This window comes from Condylura cristata, unplaced genomic scaffold, assembly GCF_000260355.1.
Source record: "Condylura cristata isolate star-nosed mole 26May11 unplaced genomic scaffold, ConCri1.0 scaffold00001, whole genome shotgun sequence".
In the NCBI taxonomy this organism is placed as follows: Eukaryota; Metazoa; Chordata; class Mammalia; order Eulipotyphla; family Talpidae; genus Condylura; species Condylura cristata.
The window spans coordinates 61,223,270-61,239,254 of record NW_004567102.1 but is presented as its reverse complement, the minus strand read 5'-3'; positions in this window follow the sequence as shown (position 1 = coordinate 61,239,254).

Sequence of the window (15,985 nt, the reverse complement as noted above, 5' to 3'; positions counted from 1 at the left end):
CAGTCACTGACTTCTGATTTCCATGGATACTTTACAAATCTAATCCATTATTGCTTTACATTTGGAATATTTTAACAACACTTGTCCTGCCTTCTGTGTTATCAGGATAAACCCTTTCACCAAATAATCGTGAAGAGTGTCACCTCTTCAGAACATTGCTGTGTATCTCCCTGGCTTGAAAATGCAGTTTCTATCAATGTTCTAAGGGAGAAAAACAACAACACACACATTTACTAAGATATCAAGGTTAATTATTTTGACCATAATTTACTTTTAAATAAATTATGAAATTTTCATTTTTATTTCTTATTAACATCAAATGAGGGTCACCTGCCCCAGTAAGATTGACCCATAATTCTGATTCTGAGTGTACTTCCTCTTTGCAATTTTCTTTCCCTCACCTTCTTATAACTGTATACTATCGCTTTCTGTCAAGTCTCACCTATATCCTCTCTCCTGAATATATGCCAGTATTTCAAACCCAAATTACCATGTCCTTTTTCAGCATTTTTCATGTGCCCCCTAACCAGAGAGTGTTCTTATATTTTAGTGATAGGGTGTCTTGCTCCTAGTAAGTACATGTGTGGCAAATTCTAAAGAAAACATGAGCAATGGAATTCAATAATTATTTGAGAAGTATGTTCTCATTTAATATCAAATTGGATGTTGTTCATTCCCTAAACTTGGGAACAAAGTTTAGCAGAAAGTGTTTGTTCTGAATTCTTCCTTTGATTGCTTGTTAAGGATTTTCTGATAATGATTCCTTCTTTTCAGAAGTCATTTAAATTTTCAGTGCAATGAATCTGCATTTTATAAATCTTACCATTTTTATAAGAAACTTAGATTCTCTTTGATGCTGATTATAACATCTTCAGATGTTCACATATGCAGCACTAGAGGAAAAAAGTCACAGAGACTGAACAATTTTATGAGGATAATTGTTACTCATTTGGTTTGTAATTTTCAGGCATACAGCAATATTTTTCAAACACCTTGTCTCCTAATAATGATTCATTTACTCCTGCCAAAAACATTTTTATTGGTGCCTCCTCAATGCCAAGAACTGTGTTTGTGACTGAAGTTACGAGGAAAGATAAACCAGTCTTTGTTCTTAGTTTTCATTCCACTATTATTATTTTATATTTTCATAAGGCTACATTTGTACTTACAATTCTGCTTGTCTATCACATTTCCAAATTGGGTAATAAGATAAAAAGTGTGTGTTCCTTATTTTCTAAGAAAGTGGAAAACAATGGTAAGATTTGCAGACTGTTTACTCATGGTAGAACAAAGAGGTTGTTTTTTCCCCAGGGTTGAATATAGATCATGCTGTTCATTTAATGAGGAAACCACTCTCTATTCTTTGTGTAGTTTGTAAGTTAAGGGATCGACCAACAATACTTAATTTTTAAATCAGTGTGAAACCAGTGTAAGTTTCGACTTCTTTATTTTTCTTGTTTAATTTTCCTTGAGACTACTAATTCCATGGTACTTAAGGAAATAAATCGTTCTCAACTAAAAGTGCAATAATTTAAAAAACTCATAATATTTGCTGTAGAGGCATCAAATTTCTAATGAGGCCTCATTTTCATTAAAAAGTGCTGCTTCGGGCCCTCCCTGGTGGCACAGCAGGTTAAAGCACAGCACTAAGAGGCTTAAGCCACTTCTGCATGTTCGATCCCTGCCTGCCCTGGAGGAGATCCACATGGTGTGGCAGACCTCTCCTGACCCGCCCGCTGCTCCCCTCAGCAGTGTACTTCATCAGTCATCCTGTTCTGCTCCCCACTCTGTCCCTGGTGAATCCTCTCACCCTCTGCATCTCTGGCCTGTGCCCCAGTTCTGTATGAATAAATAAATAAATAAATCTTAATAAATAAATAAATAAATGGCAAGCTTTATCTTAAAAAAAAAAAAAAATTCCGCAGGCCAGTATGGTGATAAAAATCATGTTTATAGAATATCATCAAAGAAAAGGTAGTTGTTATTTTCTGGTAAGGGACTGCAAGGCAACACTCAGTAGTAACCAGGACAAAGAAGAGTGGCAGTGACAGGCCACATCTCCACAGAGTTGGGTGCAAAGTAGGAAGGGCCCTGCAGTGTTGAGCCCCTGCTGTGTCTGCGCTTCAGGCAGTGTACCTTGCCTCTCTTTAAGGCAAAGCTCTTGCCTCTTTAACAGGAACCCGGGGTATGGGCCCTCTATCTCCCACCTTGCTACTTGTCAGCTGCATGGCTGAAGATCTCTGATCTCTTACAGTGAGCGAAACCTTCCAGTATTTTTTTTTTTTCTTTCGGGCTTATTTCACTCAGAATAATCAGTTCCATCTTCACCCATGTGACCAAACCAGAGATATTCTATAGGCCAGAGAGGGGAACAGGATCAAAACTGGGGCAGGAAGAGAAGAGCACACAGGATATGGTGATGGCACATGGGGGAATTGATGGTGGGAAGTCCAGGGGGATTACAACGGAGATGAAAATAATGTACAAATGATGAGTGATGTAAAACATACGTTTGTGTGTGTGTGCATGTATGTGTTTGTATGTGTGTGTGTATATATATATTACATATACAATTTTTAAATTAAGTAAATAAAAATAAAAATCTAACTGGAACCCGCACTCATCTTAACATTTATTTTTAGAGTAAAAAGCAAATTTTCTATTCATCACCTGTATTTGTATTAAAAGTTTCATTTTATAAATCATTTAAGTAATGGTATACCTTAGTATTCATTCCAAATTCTAAATTGTGAAATGTGTGGAAACCTGTTCTACTTAACATTTTATCCAGACAACCGGTTGATGCGAAGAGGGAATGCACATTATTCTATCTGTGAATATTCTAACCAGTGTTTTCTGATCCACTCTTTTTTCCTAAGTCTCAGTTTTCTCCAAATAATGTCAGAGAATCTCTAGGTAAAGTGTTTGTTCCCATACACACCCACCACCAAGACACTCTGGTCTTCCACCACAACCCACTGGACCTCCTCCACACCCATTTAGTTAAATATATCTGTAAACATATATGTATATGTTTTTCCAAAAGATGAAATCCTCACAGTTGATTTTAATGGAAAACTTTGTTTTCTTAATAATTAAAAAATTCAAGGAGCTATTTTGGCAGCACTGAATAATCAGATTTTTCTGAATCAAATTCTATGTTAGGATATTAACGGTTACCTAAAATCTAAAATAAAATCTAGAGCTTGATGAGGTGACGATTTTTCTAGGAAGAAAAAGAATCTGGCTAAATTATGGTTCCTATTGTAAATGATGCTGCTAGCTTATTTAGACTTTCAACCTCTAGCAATAACAGATTATTTTGATAAATTATTCATATTTCTGCATTGTGCACCTTTACAATTTGCATATCTGGCAGCAAGTAGGCCCTCCTTTCAGGCTTCAGTCCCCTTGGTCAGACAGGATGGCCAAAGGCTGCTTCATGATTAATTTCATCTCAATGGGATAATTATCATACTGAATGAAGCAATGCCCCTGAAATATGCTTTCCTGGAGCTATAAGCACAAGAGACTTAGCTTAAGAGCTTTTAAGCATATTGTAAGCTTAGTTTAAATGTTAATTTTTCTCTTTTGGGGGACTATCTATATCCAAAAATGTTATAGAAATTTATAAGACTAAAAAATAACAATTTGGAGCTAGATTTAGCAATCCACTGGACTACAGGATAATTTGTCATTAGTCACTACTATTTTATTCAAAGAAAAGATACCAATTAGGTTTTATATTGCTGGCTTAATGTTGAGTTGCTAAAACAATAAGTATTAATTTCTCCCCTGGTTTGTGGAAAAGACATTTAACTTTTCTATATTTAGTTTTCTCAGGTAAGAACAGTTTAATTTCCTTGTCCTGTTATAGAATTAGTAAGAGATAGATTTAAAAAATGTTTCTGTTTTTTTTTATGGAAATTAATTAAGGATTGATTCATATTTTGTGTCTGAAAGAAATCTCTAGTTCATATCATGACATTAAACTGAATTCCAACATTTTTCTAATCCATATAAATTAATTGGAAATTTGAAATTGTGAAATTTTGCAAAAGTTTCAAATGCAATCAAGATCACAATATATTCTAGTGCAAATCAAGTTCTGAAATTAAAATTAAACACTTTCTGCATAATACATGATCAGTGATCAAAGAGAAAAAGAGTTTGAGTTAGCTTTGTGTCTTTTTAAAAATGAAACTGATTCCTTTTTTCAAACCAGTTACTTGGATATTTTTATGACTTTTAGAATTTCTATGCAATCAATTATTTACTTCTTAAAAAAGATTTATTTATTAATGTATACAGAACTGGGCTACAGGCCAGAGGTGTAAGGGGTGAGAGGATTCACCATAGACAGAGAGGGGAGCAGAACAGACAGATGTACTGAAATAACTGTTGTGGGGAGCAGTGGGTAGGACAGGAGAGTTCTGCTGTGCCATGTGGGTCACCCCCCTGGCCGGGGATCAAACTTGTGCTGCAGTGGTTGCGATAGCTACATAGTGCTATGCTTTAACCTGTTGCCACCAGGGAGGGCCCCAATTCTTTACTTTTAATTAGAGATAACATCTTTAGCATTTTTCTAGGCATTAAGTATATAAAGTTGAACAAGACAGCAAATAATGGATTAGTAGGAAGGTAGAGTTGTGTAAGTAGATAATTAAAATACAATAACACCATGAAATAGAGATCTGTACTGCAAGTCCAGTGGGCTATTTATTCATATTCCTGATCCTGTAAGAATGATCTTCCTGGTAACGCAGGGGTTAAAGTCAGTGCTCAAGCTATCTCCAGGTTTTGCTGTATGAGTTGATCCAGGCCAGGGAGCTAACCCAATTGGCCCAGCAGACCTCTCCTGTCTTGCTCACTGCACCCTCAGCAGTGTATTTCAGTAGATCTGCCTGTTTTTGCCCCCTCTCCATCTCTGGTGAATCCTCTCACCCCCTTCACTCCTCGGCCTACATACCCCAGTTCTTAAATGCATAAATAAAAATAAATATTAAAAACAATATAACAATCCTTTTGATGGACAAGACACATTCCTCAAGTGGGGGTGGGAGCCAGCTTTCCTACTTATTTTGCTGCTATTTGCCTAAATGAAGGGAACTTATATGTTATTCAGGGATTGTTACCTTTGAAACAAGGTATGTTATCTTTTAACTTACTTAAAAGCATTGTAAGCCAACATAACATGAATAAAAATAATACAATTGAAAAATGAAAACATAAAGTCAGGGATTCATTTTTGGAGGGACAATGGAAGCTTTCTTAGATTTCTTAGTGTAGGTATGATCTCTGTAATATTATTCTTCATCTATTGTCTTTTAGCTAAAGACCAATACTGGACTGTGAAACCTATACACTCTGCATTAAGGGAATTCAGAGTATAATAGAACCCTATATAGGAAAACCTCACTGAATTAATCTAACATTGACTTGAGTGCCTAAATTGATTCCTTAACAAATTATCTGCAGACTCACAACATTTTTTCCATTTTGTAAATCAGACTGTCCCATGCCTATGGAATCAGAAGACACAAACATTTGGCTTATCCAATTCATGATGATTTGTTTATATAAACACAACATGTTTCAGGAACCTAGGAATACTAACTTCTCTGATAATTTCCTGCTAAAACATACCCAAGTAAATTATCTGACATTTTAATTTAGATCAAACTGTATCTGGTTTTCATTCGAATTATCATTTATCAAGTTCATATCTTTACTAGAATTTTCTTATCTTGTGTTTGTATTGAAGTTACTATATTTAATTTCAAGACAATATCTATAAAATATATAAAATAAAAACTTGGAAAATGATAAAAATTGTTTGATATGATGTTTTTATTTGGGATATGTATAGTGGAGACTGTTTCAGGAGGAATAAGACAGACTATCACTTGATAATTGTCAAATGAGCGTTGAGAGTATGGACATCCTACTTTCCTCTTTTTCTTATGTATTTTAAATTTTCCTTAACAAAGTTAGTTTCTTTTGCAACTGGCAGCCACTTTATCAAAAGGAAATGGAAAAAATGTTTTTAGTGGAAATTACCTTTATGTATTGTATGTATTCTCTCTTTTATGAGATTTCTTTCTTTTTTTTTTTTTTTTTTTGGTTTGTTCTTAATATTGTACACTATGGTTGCAGGGTTGACTCCACTCTGGAGGACATGTGGTTTTTAAAACTGAAATGTTGTATATAATCAGGGTTGACTCCACTCTGGAGGACATGTGGTTTTTAAAACTGAAATGTTGTATATAATCAGATGTTATCTGATCACCTCTGCCTCTGTGTGCAATAGATTTGGAGCTGATATCATTATTGGATAGATGACAGACTTGTTGAAATGTGTTTGTTTTTAAACTATTCACTTCTACTGAATTATTTATATAGTAAGCCACTGTATTAATTCACTAATGTGAATTAATGCACATCAACTTAAAAGCTTGAGATCAAAGAAAAAAACAAATGGAATCACAATGTACAAGTATCTTTCTGCTGAGATCCTGGAATTGAGCTCCACTGAAAGCTTCCCTTTGTGGGTGGACATTGGAGTACTACTTATAAAACACCATTTATTGGGGAACAGTATCTTTAGTGACTTGGTATTCATTAAGTGAGCTAGTGGTATTTTGGGAGGAAGAAGGGAGGGCTCATTCATAGCAGAAAGAAGAGCATAGTTTATGAGCCTTTAAAATATGCCTACTCAATATACCCACATTTAAACAGATACAAGAACGTTGCCAGTGAAGGTGCAAGAAGTGAGTTGAAAGATGACCACCCTCTGCCACCTGTCAGGATAATAATGGAGCATTAGAGTCAGGGACATGATCTGAACCTTTCCCACTGAGGGAGAAAAGCAATTTACAGAGACACTAACCTTCAATAGGAATGGTAAAAAGGCCCTAAGGAAAGCACCACTATTTGTTATTACAACTGAAATGTGCAGTGAGTGGAATCTTAGGTGAGGGACGATCACTGTTCTAAAAGAACACAAAGAATAAAAGAGGAGATAGTAGGAAAGACAACAGTAGGGAAATTTAAGATACTTTGTTGACTGTGATTAATTATTTTTCTTTTATGAATTAAGAACTACTCTACAATTCTGTGCAGGATGAGATATTTAAGGAGTAAAATACCTAAGCAGTCTAGGATAATTTTGGTGGTCTTTTGGATGTGTTCTTTCACATTTGCATTCACCAGTTACTTATTAAGTGTTTACTAAATACCTGTTATATCAGTGTAAGATTAGAACAATACTTAGAGATATGTTTCTATAGTTAAGAATTTGCTCAACATAAATTAATTACTGATAGTATTTGCATAATAGTTTCATGGAGTTTTCCACCTCGGGACAAAAAGAAATTTAATAAGTAGATCATACATAGAATGGATCTGAATTTTGGTAAAATATATTCTATTGAATAAATAGAGGAATAAAGAAAACCATGTGTGTGATTCAATATTGTTTCTTTTATATGAAAACAGAATGAAAAGTTAGCAATTTCATAGTGATGGCTATGGTATTAATGAATGACTACCATCAATGTTTAGTAACAAATGAATTAGAAATTGAACACCTTTTGTCTGGACTAAAGAAAAATATGAATCTTTACTTATGGTTCTTACCAAGTTACTTAAATATAATTTTGTATTCCATAACTAACTAGAATTGTGATATTAAATGAACTATAATCAACAGTAGATGATAATTAAATGAAAAATTGAATCTATATGTGTATCAACAACTATGTTTATACTAGTAGACTATATATACTTTGTAGGTCCATAAATGTGTGATAAATGAATGATTAAAGGTCAGAGTCTAAAAGAAATGAAAACTTCATTCTCATGTTCCTTTCATGATAATTAAATTATTTAAAATTTAATAAAGCCCATAATAAGCTATTAGAGGAATGTGAAATTAACAGTGGCTTTTTGAGTTCTTTCCCCCTTTATTTTTCATACCAGTTAGTTAAGCAATATATTCAATATATTCTTTTTTTTTTTTTTTGAAAAGAAAGATTCTGAACAAAAGAACAATAACTCAGAGCAAAAGAGAAAATTCTAATAAAGGAAAGAAATAAGCAAGCAACCTCCTGTACCCCAACAGAAAACCCTAAGGCAAAAAAAAGAGAAGATTCCAAATGTTATTCTCTCACCATGCAGTTTTGCCTGAGGCCATGCTAAAGAAATGGACACCCTTGGGAGAGGGTCTTAGGCAGGGACTGGACTGGAAATTGGTTGCTGTGGTGTTCATTTTCATTTTAGTCATTCAGTGACTTTCAGTAATTCACCTAATTTAAGTCTGAATGGTTGTCAATACAGAAACAATTTTCAAACAATTCTGAGATTCAAATTCAGGTGCTAAACAAATGCTATGTGCTATTCCACTTTCAGTGAATAGTGAGGAAGACATCTTGGGATTTCTTTACTACATTACTTGATCGGAGTTAGTCATTTATTTTTGTCTTAACAAGCCTACTTCTCAGTGATTACTCTAATTACTGTACCTTAAAAGTCCTGACAGAGGTTATATTTATTTAATCCTTTGCTTTTGCAATTTTTTTCCTTTTCTTATTATGTATCTTTCTAAAATGGTACTTTATGGTAATTTATTTTCTTTGTGATATAAGATCCAGGGAAAGCTCCTGAAACCAAGGAAGGGGCAGTGAAAGTTACAGCAAAAGGTAAGCAAAACACTTTTACGTATGTTTTGTAAAAATATACATGGCATTGATTAGCAAAGGCAAAGGCTGTTTATTGCAGAATAGCACCATCTGCTGGGTTATTATGGAAAATATTGTCTCATGAAAATGCACACTTCACATATTTATTTATTTATTTTCATATTCATTATCAGAGAAAGCGTGACTTGAAAGTAATGCCAAATTTGCAAAATTAGTAACTTGACTCCAAGTCTCAGTCATTTATTTTTAGCTTATGTTTCCAAAAATAAATAAGTCATTAAGTAAATAGATGAAGAGATGGATGGATAGAGATATAATAGACATATGCACTGACATACACATTTTCCTGTTTTCAGTTACATCTTAGAATTTATATTATTCTATCAATAATCTTCAAAATCAGGTTACTATTAGTAATACTTCATCTATATGCCAAGCCCACAAAATCAGTTTCCAGAATATAACTATAAAGTAGTCACCCTAAATACTTTGAACCATCTGTTAAGGAGAAACAACCCATTTAACCATTCTAAGAGCCCAGACATTCATCTATGTTAAGTAATCACTGCAGTGTACTCAAGGATCTTTTGTAAGTGAGAGGTTCAGAGGGATGAGAGAGAAGAGAGAAAAGGAAGGATGCCAAGTAACAGACTCCTGAACAAACTCTGAAATTACTCAACCCTCATGAACAAATACTTGGTGAAATGGTCTGAACCCAGAGCAGATGATGGAGACCTGAAAATGCCAGGACTCCTAGGCACTTCCAGGCAGGGAGCCACAAGATATGCACTTGGCAGTTTCCGGTGAGCTGGGACACAAGAGGACCCCAGATTCCCAGTGTGCCATTTAACCCACCAGAAGTCCAAGACGATGCTGCTGCCATCTTTGGACAGCCCTCCTGCTAAAGCCACCCCACGTATCTTCCCTCCCTCCTCCTTCCACACCAATATGTGTCTGTGTGATTCCTTCCTCCTCAGTAGCACCACTCGGGAGGTCTGACTGGTGGCATGCTGAATGTTTTCCCAAGTGACTGAGATGCTGGTGGCCTGGAAAAGTGGGGGCGGGGAAGTGGTGCCCATTCTTACAGCAGTGGCTCTGCTCCTCCTGTTTACAGTGACACATCCTGTAACACTTGCACCATTGTACACATTAAACACCTAAGTATTCTGACATGTTGGTTTTAAGTGGGCCTCAAATAAAGGGATATGCACAATCGCCAGTTGAACTAATGTGGCCTCAGACGACTCTGAATGGGTTTGGTTCCTGAATCATCTTACACAGAAGCCAGTATCATTTTGCTTGGAACATTCCCAAGTCCACTAGTAATGTCCACAAATGCTTCCGTGACACACACAAGTTACAACCAGCATTAATACAGATTTAGATTCATGATCCAGGATTAGAAGAATGCTGCCAATCAGAACTCAGTGGTGATTAAAGTGGTTTTTCATATTTTCTGTGGGAAAAAAAAATGGCATAAATTTGCTACAGGAAAGTTGGGATATTCTTTTCTTTTCTTTTTTTTTTTAAAGACTTATTTATGAATATAGAACTGGGGTACCAGCCAGAGGCACGGGCAGTGAGAAGATTCACCAGAGACAGAGTGAGGAGCAGAACAGGCAGATTGACTGAAATATACTTCTGAGGGGAGCAGTGGGTGGGTCAGGAGAGGTCTGCCACACCATATGGGTCAGCTCCCCAGCTGGGGATTGAACTCTTGCTTCATAATTCTGTGCTTTAACCCATTACACCACCAGAAAGGGCCAGCAAGGTGAGATTTCCATTATTTCTTCCTTAAAAGGACATGATATAAACTGTTACTGTAAATATAAGTGTATATTGCCCACTGATATAAAATACCTCAGTAGCTAGTGTAAGGAAAATGAGCTAACTCAGGCTATTTTGCAACTTCCAGACAACTGACAGACCCTGACCTTGAAATGTACCAGTTATGTTTTCCACCTTTTGGACATCCTACAAATAGCAGATGGGCTGGGCACACTCAGCAGTGTATCATCCTCTGTAAGCCACCTAGCAGGATAAAGGGGGTTAGGAATGTTTCACTCTCTTTCTCTTCCTGGCTATGTATATGGTCCCCTGTTGCAGTATTAAAGTCATATGAGACACACCTAAAGCTCCATGATTTTTCTTCCTGAATAAACCGTGAACCTGCCTGGCCTAGGATGGTTGTACAACACTAGACATAGATAATTTATGAAATAGCACTTTTATTTGTGTGTGTGTGTGTGTAGACATAGTTATATATTTCTTGAAACAATTGTGGGTTTTTTTTTGTAAATATAAAAATGTAAAACCTAAAACTTTAAAACCTAAAATGTAAAACCTAATTTAATTTCGTGTCTACATATAACAATATAGTTTTAATTTTTCCTTCGATACACTGATACCTGAATTAAAACTCAAATAATAATTTAATTTACTCTCTTATTGCAAATTTGATCAGATTAATTAATTTATAGATATATACTGAATACATTAATATAGAAAATATATTCTTATTCCGAAAAGTAATTTTTAAATACTTATTTCTTTCTCTTTTCAGCAACAACTAAAAAAGATGAAAAAAAGGAAGGTATGTCTTATATAAAACTACACCATGATTTTTGTTTAAACCAATTACCAATAGGTTTTGACTGTTATTTTGCCTATAGTCCCTTTGAGTGTATTATATCCATGTATTATTTCCATGACAACAGGATGAATTATTTATTTTTTAAAGATTTATTTATTTATAGTATAATCGGGGTATAGGCCTGAGGTACAAGTGGTGAGAGGAATCACCAGAGACAGATGGGGGAGCAGAACAGGAGGACTCACTGAAATATACTGCTGGGGAAGCAGCAGATGAAACAGAAGAGGTCTCTTGCACCATGTGGGTTAGCCCCCTAGCCTGGGATCGAACTTGTAATGTAGTGGTTGCTGATAGTTTCATGCTTAGACTCAACCCTTTGCAACTCCAGGGAAGCCCTGAACTATTTTTTTTTTTCAGTGATTTTAATCTAGTGTTCCTCAAAATATAGGAAATATCATGTTGCCTTTCAAAATCCTGGGCCTCCAATCAGTTTTGTTTAATTAAGAAATTGTAAATATAGACATACTCCTTATATATCAGATACTGACATGCAACTATCATACTTTATTTCATAAAGGTATAAATAAGTTATAGTCCACCTTCCTTTGTCATGATGTCCTGATCTAGAGTACAATGTTCCTATCTATCAAATTAAATTATATATGATAGGGCCCTCCCTGGTGGCACAGCGGGTTAAAGCACAGCACTAAGAAGCTAAAGCTACTTCAGCATTTGTTCGGTCCTGGAGGTAACCACATGGCGATGTAGACCTTCTGATCCGCCCGCTGCTCCCCTCAGCAGTGTACTTCGTCAATCTGCCTGTTCTGCTCCCCACTCTGTCTCTGGTGAATCCTCTCACTGCCCCTGCATCTCTGGCCTGTACCCCAGTTCTGATGCACAAATAAATAAATCTCTAAAAAACATTATATCTGATAGATTTAAATAGGCAACAATTTTATTCAGGACTTTTATTAAAGTTGGGATTACGGCTATTACAATAGAAGAAAATGAACTCTTTACTGAAACAAAGCCTAAGAGAGTTCTTAAGCTCCAAGATGAACTAGTGGGAAAGGACTGGAGGAGATGTGAGATAGGGTGTGGGTGGAAGAAGCTATCTGTGTTTGTTAGTTGCTACTACTGGAAGTTAAGCTACCAGAGAGGATGGACTATAAGGGTAAAGAACTGCTTTGATGATTATATTTTAAAGGGATGTCTCACAGGTCTTAAGATATTTTTGTTTGTAGATTTATATTTCAAAGGGACAGAGAATTTATAATTGTGGGATTCCTAAAATAAGTACTCCAAATAAAGTGAGTCAGATACTTGTAGTCAAGAAATTTCTGACTTTGTCAAACTGTGGGGAAAGCTAAGAACTTAGTCACTGTGATTTTATTTAGAGAAAGGCTTCTAATCACATTGGCAACATGTACATAGGACCTGAATGTATCTCCACAGTTTATTAATATAGGCCTGTTTTCTCAGTAAAAATAGCCCATAGATATAAGCAATCACATCTAACTTTCAAAATGATAATTATATTTAGTGTTCAGATGATCTGAAAAAAATCAGCAAGCTAGTTTTCATATTTTTATTTTGTGTCATTTTAAATTTACATAATCATAATAGCTTTGGGCGCACAATCTATATCTATTATACAGGAATCTATTAGTCAATAGACATAAGAGGGAGAAAATAATTCAGTCAGTCTTTGTTCAAGGAGCACACAACCACAGAGTTTTCTACCTCTAGGCAATGGGTTCTGAGGAAGGAAGTCATTTCTTAAATATTGTCAGTCATTTTATTTATTTTCCAGTGAGCTTTTTTGGTCTGGAAGTCAGAATCGATTATCGGAAAATTCTCTTATGTATATTTGATCACTAGCTGCTCCTCAAATCACTGTCAGATCAGATGGATCTCATTCTTTTAACTTTGGCTTCCTTGATGAATTCCTAGGTGTTGGAATGCTTGGGACTTTTCCAACACATGTTATCTTCCCAAGAATACAGCTCCCTTAAGAACTAGCCTTATGAAATTTATTGCTTGCTCCAATTTGGGTGAGTAGAGTTGAATACAAGTGAAAATATGTCCCAAGCTCAAGCTGATTCTGAACTGAGATTTGAAGAGGTATGATACTGAAAGACAATGCAAAAGTGGCATCATTAATTAAAGATGTCAATTGGACAACTTCCACGAAGTAAGTAGAACACTTCATTATCTAGAATACGTCTTTATCTGCATCAGTAGACTATTGAGAGTTAATTTTTACCTTCATATCAATAGGCATTTAAAATTCCTTAGCATCACTTGTGCACATAACAGATCACACCTGATGCATTGCTTAAATGAGTGGTGATGAGTACGTTGCATACACATCACAACTTTCAAATCACAGCTGTTTGGGCCTCTATGTTCTTAATAAAAGACTGTTGTTCAGATTACTGGGCAGATGGCCTTTAGGGAAGCATATTCACCAGTAAGCCTTTATACTTTTAAGCTGTTTCAGCAGAGTGCTGAGAGGGCATAATGAAGTTTAATAGCATGAGTGTTAACAGCCTGCACTAATAGCTCTTCAGGGTCAGTATGTGATCTTTCAATTCCAAGCATACGTAGTTTTTTTGGTTGCTCAGGTACTTTACTTGTATAATCTGCTGCTCTGTTGACTCCTAACTAAAACACATAGTTTTGTTATACATTCTAAATAAGTTTCACTACAGCTAATAGTTCTTCCAACAAATATGTTAGACTTTTAAAAACCTAATTAATTACATCATGGTTTTGTTACAGGGAACCCCAATGTGAATTGGGTTGTGTCTGTGGGTCCTCACCCACACGCTTAAGATTCAATTGTATTATGGACACACACAAAAAGGTTCAATAATGGATTTATTTACAAGGAGAAAGGTAAAAGAACAACCCAGGGAAAGAGGGAGAGAAATACAAATTAAACTAGAATGTTCTACCAGTTCTGCTGACTTGGATTCCACCGGCATGCTGAAAGCTGATTGAGAGCCAAAAGACCAGGCGTGAACCACCAGGCCAAGAGACCCCCAGAGCCCACATGTCGGGTTTTATTCCAACCTGGCTGCTCAGCTCCACCCTCACGTCCCAGCCTGCTTTTCCTTCGTATTGATGGGATTAGTAGTTCCAATATCTAGAGTGGGGGCGGAGTCCATGAAACCTATACCTGTTACAGTTTGATGATTTGTGTATTTCTTCTTCATGAAATATTTTACTTTATCTCAGTAAGTGCTATACATTATCTGATCCTGGACTTCATATTATTTTTTCTTCAGTCATGTCAGTACAGTTAATATCACATACATTTATAGTATCAGTTCTTATTAAAGAGAAGGAAAGCAGATTAATAACAGCAGACATCCCACAGATGTACAGTTTATAGTTTACATTCCACATCAACCTCATGCTGTGATTTATTTGGATAAAAGGGTAGATGTAGATACTCTGCTACATTTTATCTTCTCTGTTCCACCATTTTCCCCAAGTTTTGTCTTCAGTTGCATTTCAGAATGACCATGTAATCATGTCTATATTTTGCATGCTGTCTGGCCTTAGGGCTCAAGAGATTGCTCAGTGGAGATCATATTATCTCTTAGGCAGGCAAAAATCTGACTCCACAAATCCAGTACATGGGGCCAAACTAGTTGATAACCAGATAGTGTCCCACAGCCACTTCTATAGGAAATTTTTCCTTTTCTTGTCTATTTTGTGGATTTCAGCATTGCCCATCTCAGCAAAGTGCAGATACTAAGTTTTGTTTTTTTTTATTTTTTTAAGATTTATTTTTTATGCAGACAGAACTGGGATACAGGCCAGAGGTGCAGGGGCCATGAGAGGCTTCACCAGAGACAGAGTAGGGAGCAGAACAGGCCAACTGACAAGTACACTGCTGAGGGGAGCAATGGTCCCGCTAGAAGAGGTCGGCAGCACCATGTGGATCACCTCATGGCAGTGATTGAACTTGAGCTGAAGCGGTTTTAGCTTCTTAGTGCTATGCTTTAATCTGCTGTGCCACCAAGGAGGGCCCGACTAAGTCTTAACTCTATTTAATGATACTCCAACACAAGGTGACTCCATCATATATTAAGCGCCTTTAAGTACTATATAGAAGTGATAAAAACAGAGTTTCATGATCTAATTGCTGGAAGTTGATTGGATTCTGATGAGGCATTAGAGTTCAGTGAACATTGTCCTTGGTTTACCTTTAAGAAAAGTTTTGGTAGAATTCGTTAAGTCATACATGGAAAGTTTACCCGGGAGATAAAGACACAGACACAAGCAGGTGAAGATTGCATTTCAAAAGGTTAGGCTTACTAGGAAAAAGAGAAAGAAAATAAGAGAGGCATCTGCATAGACACAAATGGACAGAAAGCTGCTGCTGTGTCTGCTTTACAAAATGAAAACTTTTAAAAGAGAATCCTGCATAGACACAGGTGGGCAATCTGAGATAGAGCGCTGCATTTTTCCAGGACAGGAATTGTTCTAATGTAGTATTCCTTTATTGAGGAAAATTTCATTCCTGTGTGAAATGGATATCTATTATTAAGTTAATCATTTCTAGGGTGTATTGGTTAATTTGTAAGGACTGATGATCCTTTAAGGGCCTACAATATCCATGTTCCCACCTCTCGTCCACGCCGTGGAATATTTCTGTAGCAGTCCCCACTGAAGGATG